The sequence below is a fragment of the Dama dama genome, chromosome 23 (assembly GCF_033118175.1).
Source record: "Dama dama isolate Ldn47 chromosome 23, ASM3311817v1, whole genome shotgun sequence".
In the NCBI taxonomy this organism is placed as follows: Eukaryota; Metazoa; Chordata; class Mammalia; order Artiodactyla; family Cervidae; genus Dama; species Dama dama.
In genome coordinates this window covers 50,023,770-50,037,332 of record NC_083703.1, presented here as the reverse complement: position 1 = coordinate 50,037,332, position 13,563 = coordinate 50,023,770, and positions in this window count along the sequence as shown.

Genomic DNA, 13,563 nt, shown 5'->3' with positions numbered 1-13,563 from the left:
GACCTAACAGAAGTAGAAGATATTAAGAAGAGGTGGCAAGAATACACAGAAGAACTATACAAAAAAGATCTTCACAACCCAGATAATCATCGTGGTGTGATCACTCACCTATAGCCAGACATCCTGGAACGTGAAGTCAAGTGGGCCTTAAGAAGCATCACTACAAACAAAACTAGTGGTGGCAATGGAATTTCAGTTGAGCTATTTCAAATCCTAAAAGATGATGCTGTGAAAGTGCTACATTCAATATGACAGCAAATTTGGAAATCTCACCTGTGGCCACAGGACTGGAATAGGTCAGTTTTCATTCCAATCCCAAAAAAAGGCAATGCCAAAGAATACTCAAATGACCACGCAATTGCACTTATCTCACACGCTAATAAAATAATGTTCAAAATTCTCCAAGCCAGGCTTCAACAGTATATGAACCATGAACTTCCATATATTCAATGTGTTTAGAAAAGGCAGAGGAAGCAGAAATCAAATTGCCAACATCCACTGAATCATCAAAAAAGCAAGAGAGTGCCAGAAAAACATCTACCACTGCTTTATTGACCATGCCAAAGCCTTTGTGTGGATCACAACAAACTCTGGAAAATTCTTAAAGAGATGAGAATACCAGACCACCTCACCTGCCTCTTGAGAAATCTGTATGCAGGCCAGGAAGCATCAGTTAGAACTGGACACAGAACAGCAGACTGGCTCCAAATGGAGAAAGCAGCATGTCAAGGCTGTATATTGTCACTCTGCTTGTTTAACTTACATGCAGAGTACTTCATGAGAAACCCTGTGCTTCACATGAGAAGCACAAGCTGGAATCAAGATTGCTGGGAGAAATATCAATAACCTCAGATATGCAGATGACACCACACTTATGGCAGAAAGTGAAGAACTAAAGAGCCTCTTGATGAAAGTGAAAGAGGAAAGTGAAAAAGTCAGCTTACAGCTCAACATTCAGAAAACTAAGATCATGGCATGTGGTCCCATCACTTCATGGCAAATAGGTGGGGAAACAGTGGAACCAGTGGCAGACTATTTTCAGTTCAGTTCAGTTCAGTCGCTTAGTCATGTCTGACTCTTTACCCATGAATCGCAGCACGCCAGGCCTCCCTGTCCATCACCAACTCCTGGAATTCACTCAAACTCATGCCCATCGAGCCGGTGATGCCATCCAACCATCTCCTCCTCTGTCGTCCCCTTCTCCTCCTGCCCCCATTCCCTCCCATCATCAGGGTCTTTTCCAATGAGTCAACTCTTCCCATGAGGTGGCCAAAGTACTGGAGTTGCAGCTTCAGCATCAGTCCTTCCAATGAACACCCAGGACTGATCTCCTTTAGGATGGACTGGTTGGATCTCCTTGCAGTCCAAGGGACTCTCAAGAATCTTCTCCAACACCATAGTTCAAAAGCATCAATTTTTCGGTGCTCAGCTTTCTTCACAGTCCAACTCTCACATCCATACATGACCACTGGAAAAACCATAGCCTTGACCAGACGGACCTTTGTTGGCAAAGTAATGTCTCTGCTTTTTAATATGCTATCTAGGTTGGTCATAACTTTCCTTCCAAGGAGTAAGCATCTTTTAATTTCATGGCTGCAGTCTATTTTGGGGGGCTCCAAAATCACTGCAGATGTTGATTGCAGCCATGAAATTAAAAGACTTTTGCTCCTTGGAAGAAAAGCTATGAACAACCCAGACAGCATATTAAAAAGCAGAGACATTACTTTGCCAACAAAGGTCCATCTAGTCAAAGCTATGGTTTTTCCAGTAGTTATATGTGGATATCAGAGTTGGACTATAAGTAAAGTTGAGCACTGAAGAATTGATGCTTTTGAACTGCAGTGTTGGAGAAGACTCCTGAGAATCCCTGGGACTGCAAGGAGATCCAACCAGTTCATCCTAAAGGGAATCAGTCCAAAATATTCATTGGATGGACCAATGCTGAAGCTGAAACTCTAATACTTTGGCCACCTGATATGAAGAACTGACTCATTTGAAAAGACCCTGATCCTGGGAAAGATTGAAGGCGGAAGGCGAAGGGGAAGACAAAGGATGAGATGGCTGGATGGCATCACTGACTCGATGGACATGAGTTTGAGTAAACTCCAGGAGTTGGTAATGAGCAGGGAGGCAGGCCTGGTGTGTTGCATTCCATGGTGTCTCAGAGTCAGACATGACTGAATGACTGAACTCCCTGAACTGAACTTGACAAGAGTCACATAACAGTGAACACTATTCATTAGTAGCATGTCTTCCCTTACTTATATGTAGTCCAAAATTGGTCTTTCAGACCTTGCAAAACTTATGTTGATTTAAGGACTGAAGAGATAGATAAACTATATATTGATGTGGCTGTTTTCATCCTAATTCAGCATTCCCATTCACCATTGTAGAGTTCAGAGGTGCCTATTTAATACCCTGTTTTGCTCAAAATGAAGAATCCATCTATTAAACACCATCTTCTTTTCAAGAATCAGGTCCCATGCACCTCCCTTGAGGAAAGACTCTGTTAAATGGGTACAGCAAGACCATGTATCCCATACCCTAATCCAGGGCCAGTTTTCAGCATTGCTAGTCTCTTCCATGGCTTTCTATGACTAAGCTACAGCTTTTAAGACCAACCCATGGATTTCCCCCATTCTCATTTAAATTCAAATCTTACCTTTCACTCTATGAGCATCTGTGTTTGAGCCCACTGCTTCTGGTTCCCAACCCAGAAGATGTCTTATTAATTTCTATATCTCAAAGCTATGAGTCCTTGACTGAAGCCAGACCTGCAAGGCCATGGTACTGGTTTCTCCCAATCATGGTTCTGATCACGCATTGCCCAACCCCTGCAATGTAGCTGGGTTAGGACATCTCAGATCATGAGTTTAGGGAAGACTGGATCAAAGTATCTTTGAAATAGATAATTATCCCCTAAACTGAAGATAGTAGAAGATATGATTCATTTAGGGCTGAAATACTGTGTGGACATTACACAGGCCAAATAGAATTACAAAACCAAAGAACAGATGAATTTAACTTGACAATGAACTTTCTGATCATCTCCCTTTTGAGGTTGTGGAAATTCATTTATTATGAACATCTGAAGCCTTCTCAGACTTTTACAGCCATCAGGCTACTTACAGAGCTTTATTTTCAAAGGATAGAAATAAGTAGCTGTTCAACAGTATCACATTGCAAGCTTTATATTAATAGATATATTAATTCTATATGGTTAAAGATATATTAATTATGCAGCTCAGGCCTTTGGCTGTAAGATAGTGCTTGTACTTTTAAAGAATTCCAGTCCTAGCATAAGATCACAGTCACAGACAGTGCAATTTACATGCAATTCTTTCTCTATTTGTTTTGTAAGACCCATGGTGGACCATTGGCTTGAAAGACAAGCAAACTATCTGGTGAGTTAGAAAGCTTCTTGGGGCTTCCCTGGTGGTTCAGATGGTAAAGAATCTGCCTGCAATGTAGGAGACACAGGTTAGATCCCTGGATCAGGAATATGCCCTGGAGGAGGGAATAGCTACCCACTCCAGTATTCTTGACTGGGGAATACTACGGACACAGAAGCCTGGCAGACCAGAAAGAGTCAGACCTGACTAAGTGACTAATACTTTCACAACACACTTTAGGTAGCTTCCTAGACAGCTAATTACCAAAGTTTGGTACAGATAACAAAAGTAGTTTTCTACTCAAAGTCAAGTCCTCCAGTTCATGGACCTTAAGCCAGACATCTTAACATTTTCACTCTGTGGAGGGTACTCTATTTGGACCCCCAATGACAGGGTCATGGGTGTGTGGACCTTAATTGTGGGTTCATGAAGATATAGTTAAACAACTAGGCTTTCTGGTCACTATTAAATGTACCTGCTTTTTTAGAGTCTATTATCAGCAAGATATAGAGGTTGGTTCCAAACACCAAAACAATGGGTGGTCAAAATATACTTTAGGGTAAGAGAAGGGATGAAGTTTGATTTGGACTTTTTCTTGAATGAGGATGGAGGAATCACTCTGCTTGAAGAGCTAATTCTTTTCTTTTAGAAAGACCTTGATCTAAAAACATAACTAGGTTGGTTATGACCAGTCCCTTGTACTCATCTGGCCATTGACATAGACCGACTGGTTTTGATGTTGGACATGTCATGGCAAAGAGATAACTAAACCTTTTTGAAATCACTTTCCTAGTGAAGATACTTTTAAGCACAGTCCAATAGTCTAGAGTTGAAATGGAAATCTCCTAAGACAGACCTCCCTCCTCTATTAGAGGCCATGCTAAATAGACAGGATCCCCATTCTTATGAAGTGTCTTAAATTTTCACAGTTCTCATAGAAGCTCAGCAAAATAACTATTCCCATTGATGGACTTTACGTGCATACAGCTGTTTCTTTAAATAATGTGTCAAGAAAGAAACCAAGATGCCAACACCCTCAGTGGCATCCAAAAGCCACAAGGTGGCCATAAAAGCTTGTGCTGAAGAAATAGAAGCATATATAGCTGTTCCATGAATAAATGGGCTTGGCTGGTGTTCCTGGGCAGTCATTTGTATCTCTGAAGGCAGAACTGCAAGGTCAGGGCAGCACTTCTGCACTTGATTCCACAAAAGTGGCAAAGCCATTGTCCTAATGAAGGATGTGATGGTGAACCATGAGTCCAGAAGAAGATCAAGAAGAGAGTTTAATGCAACTCAGTCTGCAAAGACTAGTTCAGAACATTTTCTGGAAATGGAACACAGGTGCTAAAGAGACCCACTTTAGTATTTAATGACTATTTTTAAGGAACCCTACTAAGATAAATAGATGTTTGATAATTTTGGGCTAACCATGTTTGACTTTGTCAATGAATCAATTCTGAGCAACTTTATAGGGTACACTTCTAGAATTTGAGTTAAAACTTGTTGCTTAATTAGCTGTTCAAGAAAGAAACATCACAGAAATGGTATATGCAATCTGCACTTAAGAAAAATATATCAGAGGGAATATAATTCCATTGCAAATAAATTGTCATCAGATCCCTATGAACACAATCTCTACTTGACAAGTGAGGAAACACCCATGTAGGAGGCTGGGGTGAGGGCGGGTTGGACTTCAGTCAACACTTCTATTCTGTTTCCCTGAGGGAGGGAGAACCACTCTGCTTGCTCTCACTGTGAGCCAAGCCACACCATCACCACCTGATCCAGGATCAGTTTGAAGGCATCATCTCCTCCTATCCCATGCTGGTTTACCTTGTATAATGCCACCCTTGTGGCCAAGGCATCATGTCCCCTCTTGGGACCAGTATCTACCATTGACAAAGAGGATTCTGAGAACTGTATGCTCTCCCTCCCCATTGTTTTAGGTCAAGCCAGTGCAACACTCTTCTTCTCTGATTGATTGTCCTGGATTCTATGTCAAAAATAGATAAATCCATTATTGCCTTACCATGATTATCTTCATGTGATCATTGTTACTTTGGGATATATTTACACAGCAGATAGGCAGAGAAGTGACTCAAAGCATGTTGTTGTTCAGTCATGTCCGACTCTTTGTGACCACATGGACTGCAGCACAGCAGGCTTCCCTGTCCTTCACTAACTCCCAGAGTTTGCTAAAACTCATGTTTATTGAGCTGGTGATGCTATCTAACCATCTCATCCTCTGATGCCCCTTTCTCCTATTGCCTCAAGCATCAGAGTCTTTTCCAATGAGTCAGCTCTTCACATCTGGTGGCCAAAGTATTGGAGCTTCAGCTTCAGCCTCAGTCCTTCCAATGAATATTCAGCATTGATTTCCTTTAGGATTGACTGATTTGATCTCCTTGCAATCCAAAGGGTTCTCAAGAGTCTTCTCCAGCACCTAAGTTTGAAAGAATCAGTTCTTTGCCATTCAACCTTCTTTATGGTCCACCTCTCACATCCATGCATGACTTCTGGAAAACCATAGCTTTGATAATGCAGATTTTGTTGACAAAGTTTTGACTTTGCTTTGTAATAAACTATCTAGGTTTGTGATTGCTTTCCTTCCAAGAAGCAGTTGTCTTTTAATTTCATGGCTACAGTCAGCATCTGCAGGGATTTTGGAGCCCAAACATAAAATCTGTCACTGTTTCCACTGTTCCCCATCTATTTGCCATGAAGTGATGGGACCAGATGTCATGATCTTGGTTTCTTGAATGTTGAGTTTTAAGCCAGCTTTCTCACTCTCTTCTTTCACCCTCATCAGGAGGCTCTTTAGTTCATCTTATTTTCTGCCATTAGAGTGATATCATCTGTGTAGATGAGGTTGTTGGTATTTCTCCCAGAAATCTTGATTCCAGCTTGTGGTCCATCCAGCCCAGCATTTCACATAATTTACTCTGCATATGAGTTAAATAAGCAGGGTGACAACATACAGCATTGATATAATCCTTTTCCAATTTTGAATTAGTTGTTCAATGTCCAGTTCTAGCAGTTGCTTTGTGACTTGCATACAGGTTTCTTAGAGACAGGTAAGGTGGTCTGATATTCTCATCTCTTTAAGAATTTTCCAAGATTTGTTGTGATTTACACAAATGATTTAGCATAGTCAACGAAACAGAAGTAAACGTTTTCCTGGAATTCTCTTGCTTTTTCTATGATCCAACAGATGGAGGCAATTTGATCTCTGGGTCTTCTGCCTTTTCTAAATCCAGCTTGTACATATAGAATTCTCAATTCATGTGCTACTGAAGCCTAGCTTAAAGAATTTTGAGCATTGCCTGCCTAACGTGTGAAATGAACTCAACTGTTTGGTACTTTTTTTTTTTTTTTTCTTGGGAATGGTCTTGCTCCCTGTCTCCTGTACAATGTCAGCAACCTCCGTCCATAGTTCATCAGGCACTCTGACTATCAGATCTAAGTCCCTTAAATCTATTTCTCATTTCCACTATAGAGTCATAAGGGATTTGGTTTAGGTCATACCTGAATGGTCTAGTGGTTTTCCCCCACTTTCTTCAATTTAAGTATGAATTTGGCAATAAGGAGTTCATGATCTGAGCTGCAGTCAGCTCCCGGTCTTGTTTTTGCTGACTGTATAGAGTTTCTCCATCTTTGGCTGCAAAGAATATAATCAATCTGATTTTGGAGTTGACCATCTGGTGATGTCCATGTGTGGAGTCTTCTCTTGTGTTGTTGGATGATGGTGTTTGCTATGACTAATGCATTCTCTTGGCAGAACTCTGTTAGCCTTGGCACTGCTTCATTCTGTACTCCAAGGCCAAATTTTCCTGTTACTCCAGGTGTCTCTTGACTTCCTACTTTTGCATTCCAGTCTCCTATTATGAAAAGGACATCTTTTTTGGGTGTTAGTTCCAGAAGGTCTTGTAGGTCTTCATAGAACTGTTCAATTTCAGCTTCTTCAGCATTACTGGTTGGGGCATAGACTTGGCTTACTGTGATGTTGAATGGTTTGCCTTGGAAACAGAGATCATTCTGTCGTTTTTGAGATTGCATACAAGTACTGCATTTCAGGCTCTTTGGTTGACTATGATGGCTACTCCATTTCTTCTAAGGGATTTCTGCCCACAGTAGTAGATATAATGGTCATCTAAGTTAAATTCACCCATTCCAGTCCATCTTAGTTTGCTGATTCCTAGAATGTCGATGTTCACTCTTGCCGTCTCCTGTTTGACCACTTCCAATTTGCCTTGATTCATGGACCTAACATTCCAGGTTCCTATGCAACATTGCTCTTTACAGCATTGGACCTTGCTTCTATAACCAGTCCCATCCACAACTGTGTGTTGTTTTTGCTTTAGCTCTATCCCCTCATTCTTTCTGGAGTTATTTCTCCACTGATCTCCAGTAGCATACTGGGCACCTACAGACCTGGGGAGCTCATCTTTCAGTGTCCTATCTTTTTGCCTTTTCATACTGTTCATGGGGTTCTCTAGGCAAGAATACTGAAGTCGTTTGCCGTTCCCTTCTCCAGTGGACCACATTCTTTCAGACATCTCCACTATGACCCATCCATCTTGGGTGGCCCCACACGACATGAGTTAGCTTCATTGAGTTAGACAAGGCTGTAGTCTATGTGATCAGATTGGCTAGTTGTCTGTGATAGCGGTTTAAGTCTGTCTGCCCTCTGATGCCCTGTCTCAGTCCCTAAAGTCTTACTTGGGTTTCTTTTACCTTGGACGTGGGGTATAGTAATGCTTAAAATCCTCCAAGCCAGGCTTCAGCAATACGTGAACCATGAACTTCCAGATGCTTAAGCTGGTTTTAGAAAAGGCAGAGGAACCAGAGATCAAATTGCCAACATCCACTGGATCATCAAAAAAGCAAGAGAGTCCCAGAAAAACATCTATCTCTGCCTTATTGACTATGCCAAAGTCTAACTGTGTGGCTCACAATAAATGTGGAAAATTCTGAAAGAGAAGGGAATACCAGACCACCTGACCTGCCTCTTGAGAAACCTGTATGCAGGTCAGGAAGCAACAGTTAGAATTGGACATGGAAAAACAGACTGGTTCCAAATAGAAAAAGGAGTATGTCAAGGCTGTATATTGTAATTCTGCTTATTTAACTTATATGCAGAGTACATAATGAGAAACGCTGGGCTGGATGAAGCACAAGCTGGAATCAAGATTGCCAAGAGAAATATCAATAACCTCAGATATGCAGATGACACCACCCTTATGGCAGAAAAGAGAAAAACTGAAGAGCCTCTTGATGAAAGTGAAAGAGGAGAGTGAAAAAAGTTGGCTTAAAGCTCAACATTCAGAAAACTAAGATCATGGCATCTGGTCCCATCACTTCATGGCAAATAGATGGGGAAACAGTGGAAACAGTGGCTGACTTTATTTTTCTGGGCTCCAAAATCACTGCAGATGGTGATTGCAGCCATGAAATTAAAAGACACTTACTCCTTGGAAGGAAAGTTATGACCAACCTAGACAGAATATTAAAAAGCAGAGACATTACTCTGCCAACAAAGGTCCATCTAGTCAAGGCTATGGTTTTTCCAGTGGTCATGTATGGATGTGAGAGTTGGACTATAAAGAAAGCTGAGCACAGAAGAATTGATGCTGTGTTTGGAGAAGACTCTTGAGAGTCCCTTGGACTGCAAGGATTTCCAACCATTCCATCCTAAAGGAGATCAGTCCTGGATGTTCATTGGAGGAACTGATGTTGAAGTTGAAACTCCAATACTTTGGCCACCTGATGTGAAGAGCTGACTCATTTGAAAAGACCCTGATGCTGGGAAAGATTGAAGGCAGGAGGAGAAGGGGACAGCAGAGGTGAGATGGTTGGATGGCATCACCGGCTCAATGGACATGGGTTTGGGTAGACTCGGAGTTGGTGATGGACAGGGAGGCCTGGCATGCCATGGTTCATGGGGTCACAAAGAGTCAGACACGACTGAGCAACTAAACTGAACTGAACTGAACTGTATGGTAGTTTGAACATTCTTTGGCATTGACATTCTTTGGGATTGGAATGAAAATTGACCTTTTCCAGTTCTGTGGCCACTGCTGAGTTTTCCAACTTTACTGACATATTGAGTGCAGCATTTTAACAGCATCATCTTTTAGGATTTGAAATAGCTCATCTGGAATCCCATCATCTCCATTACCTTTGGTTCTAGTAATATTTCCTAAGCCCCACTTGACTTCACAGTCCAGGATGTCTGGCTCTAGGTGAGTGACCACACTATTATGGTTACCCGCATCACTGAAGCCTTTTTTTTTTTTTTTTAACAATTCTGTGTATTCTCGCTGTCTCTTCTTAATCTCTTCTGCTTATGTTAGGTCCATGCTGTTTTAAAGTTTAGAACTTGTACAAGTCAAATGTTCAAGGTTACAGAGTTGGGCTAAAAATAGAACCAGAACCATGTACTTTCCTGAATTCTTCATCAGGCTTTTTCCATTTCATCAACCTCCTTAGGCATATTTCATAAAGTGTTCATCTCCTGCCATAGCCCACCTCAGGTCTAATCTCCCAGAGGTGCTGATTAACCAAACCCAGGATCTAATTTGTTTAGTTCATGATCTAATGAGGACTTTGGGGACAAGATGAATATTTTTATTTTATTTCCTCTCTCTTGTGCATTGTGCTTGTTTTGTGTGTGTGTGTGTGTGTGTGTGTGTGTGTGTGCGTGTGTGTGTGCGTGCGCATTTGGGTCTTCATTTCAAGAATGCTTGGAGATTTTCCTTCATAGGTAGTAAAAGATTTCACCAATGATGCTGTCTTATCTCCCATGCACATATTCAAATATCTTTCCTCCAATGTGTTTAGAAACCAGAAACTTCTTTTCCATTTCCTGGTAATGCTCAATTTAAAAAAAAAAAAAATTTCCTGATTAGTATGCTAGAGCAGACTTGTCTAGGCTCGTAAGAGTTCACTGTGCACATCTTTTCCCAATTTGAACAAATGCTTGATATTGGCCAGTGTAGATGATTTACACAATGGCAGAAGATGGCAAATGCTACAAATAAGCAATTTTTATTTTTTAAAGCCAATTGTTTCATTATGGTATTTAGTTTTCTCAATAACAGCTTTATTAAGATATAATTTTCAGAGAGCCAAATTGTTACCCTTTTCATTTTCTAATACCCTCTACTTTCTGACTCCTCAGAAGAAAGCAAACCTCCTATTAGGAATATTAAAATGGATGAAGTCTTTGTCAGACTTCAGAACAGGAAAGCAGCCCACTGACCTGCTTCTGATCTGCCTGGACACTGCCCAGGTTTTGTGCCCACTTGCAAGCACAAGTTAGGCAGCATGTTGGATAAGAAAGGGAATGAGTCTTGGAATTCTTGAGCCCTTGGAGGTTTGGCCAACTCCCCAGGGTCTAAGAAGTCTTATGACTCACAAAGTGAAACAAACAACATTGTAAAAGTTAAACCAGAGCTTCATTTTTTTTATGACAATATCAATTTGAGGGCTGAGATTATAAGCAGGGGCCCTCAAAACTGCAATTTGAAGTCTCACTTGTGGGGTGCATGCCCCACTTGAGACACTTTCCCAATTGGGACTCCAGATTGCTGCTAACAATGGACTTTCCTGCACTGTCCAAGTTTGGATGTATGTTGTCAGTCCAATTTGGTGATGCATACACTGTTCTTTGGGGCTTCCCAGGTGACTCAGTAGTCAAGAATCCACCTGCCAAAGCAGGAGATGCAGGAGACTTGGGTTCAATTCCCTGGGTGAGGAAGATCCCTTGGAGGAGGAAATGGCAACCCACTCCAGTATTCTTGCTTGAAAAATCTGATGGACATTGGAGCCTAGAGGGCTACAGTCCATGGGATCACAAAGAATTGGACACATCTGAACAACTGTGCACACATGCACACATGCAAACTGTCACTTCTATTGTTTCTATTTCTTTTCTTTTAATGACTACATATTGAAATTAAGTCAAATAATCTCCTATAAAAATTGAAATTATTTGTTTGTAATGGATGGTTTCTTTTGTTAACGAGTCCTTTGATCCTAAAATGAAAGTAAATATTTCAGCAAAACACCTCCTTACTCCAGATGACTTTATTAATCTTTGCTGAAAACTTAGGATGAGGCTCTAACTTATGATACCTCCAATAATGTAATTATTTTACAACTGATCTGCTACTTAAGCTTAAACATTCCTGTGTTCTGTAAATCAGAGTGAGACAGTTGTACTTGGACCATTTCTCCAGGCTCACACCTGTTAACTCAAAGAAAGCAGCTGCTGAGGCATTCCTGATGCTGGGAGGGATTGGGGGCATGAGGAGAAGGGGACGACAGAAGATGAGGTGGCTGGACGGCATCACCGACTCGATGGACATGGGTTTGGGTAAACTCCGGGAGTTGGTGATGGACAGGGAGGCCTGGCGTGCTGTGATTCATGGGTTTGCAAAGAGTCAGACATGACTGAGTGACTAAACTGAACTGAACTGACTACTCTCATTTTTCTTGTTTCTAAGATGGATGAGGCTACTGTACACTCTAACTCCAGCCAACCCACAGATAAATGCAGCCATTGGAGTGAGTCCAGGTGAAAGCATCAGAAGAACTACTCTGCAGCCCACATAATCTTAGTAAGCAATACATCCTGTCTCAGTGCATCAAGTTTTGAGGCCTTTTTTTGCAAATCGGTGGATAATTGATAGAACATCTCTCCACTAAATGTATTTACAACTGAATTATGAATAATCAAGTCCTGAGCTTCTTTCTTTGACTTTAGGACATCTCATATTTTTTAAAGGACTGTATTTTTGGGAAGTTTCAGCCATAGGAAAAAAAACAAACCCAGGATGGGACCACATGTATAATGGAGATAAGTCCAATGTAGGAGAGCCAACTGAGTAAACAGAAAAACATTTTAAAAATGTTAAAAAAAATTTTTTTAAACTTTTAAAAATTAAACATATACAACTGCAGCTGGCCACTGAGTTCTGAAATATATATATATATATCCCAAAGAAAAGAGCAGTCTCCAGAGATCAAACTAGAAGGATCCCAACCTTTTTTTGCTATTGTCAATAGAGTTGTTAATAAAAGATCTCATTCTGCATATTTTATGCCCTTCCTCAGAGCCATGGAATAGCTGGAGGCTGCCATGTGTCTTCAAAGAAGAGTATTCATAATACCTCACAAAATTAAGCTTGAAGGGAGGTAGAACCCAGAAAAAGAGACTCAGTTAATGGAAGCAGAAGATGCCTTCTGGGAACATTGAAAAAGGCTAATAACAAGGCAAGCATCTCCTGGATTCCCTTATGTTTTTACATTGGTTCACACACAGAATAAAAAAATAGAAAGATTTTTTATACTTGCCACCTTGCCAACAAGAATTCATTCTGTAACCACCAACCCTAAAATCTTCAATTAGGTACATACACCTTAAGATATAGCATCAGTCCTCCTTGACCATATATTTGTTCAGACAGTATGCTCTAATTGAAGACACTGATGTTGAATTAAAAATATGAAGACAAACAAATTCCTTTGGGTGCTTAACAAATCCCTGATGCTAGAAAAGCAACAACAGAGTTTGTAATTCTGATCATATGTTACTTTCTGGGGGTTATACATTATTAAATCTTGTTGAAAAGGCAGAATTAGGCTTTCTCTTCTTCACTTAGCCTGTTTTCTCTTAACACTTCACTCAGTGGAGTCTATAAAATAGGCCTGATCAGGTTCCCATTAGCTGGGGTCAATTTTAATTTCTGGTTCTCATGCACAAACCTGGTGTGTATAGGTTCCAAATCCAGAAGGAAAATGTCACAAAGCCATTTTTGCCATTGCTTAATTAAAACAAACAATGTATCCTGCAATTTACATGGAAAAAAATAAGACAGTCATTTAAGTCATGTGGACAAATTTCAGTACCTAATACTTTGTTCTCAAATGACCATCTGTTTATATCCAACAAAAATTCTCATGTAAGAAGAAAGTAAAGTATTTTAGACAGCTTTTTCTCCTTTATCCTGACAAAAATTAGAATATGGTCTGCCTCAACTTTTGTGGTAAAAGTAGAGAAAAGACTTCCCCTTAGCATTCAGATTCCAAAGCTTCTGTTTTCCATTCAGATATAATGTCTGAGCACCACATATATCATAAATGAAGAGACTAGAGCACCTGACCCCTC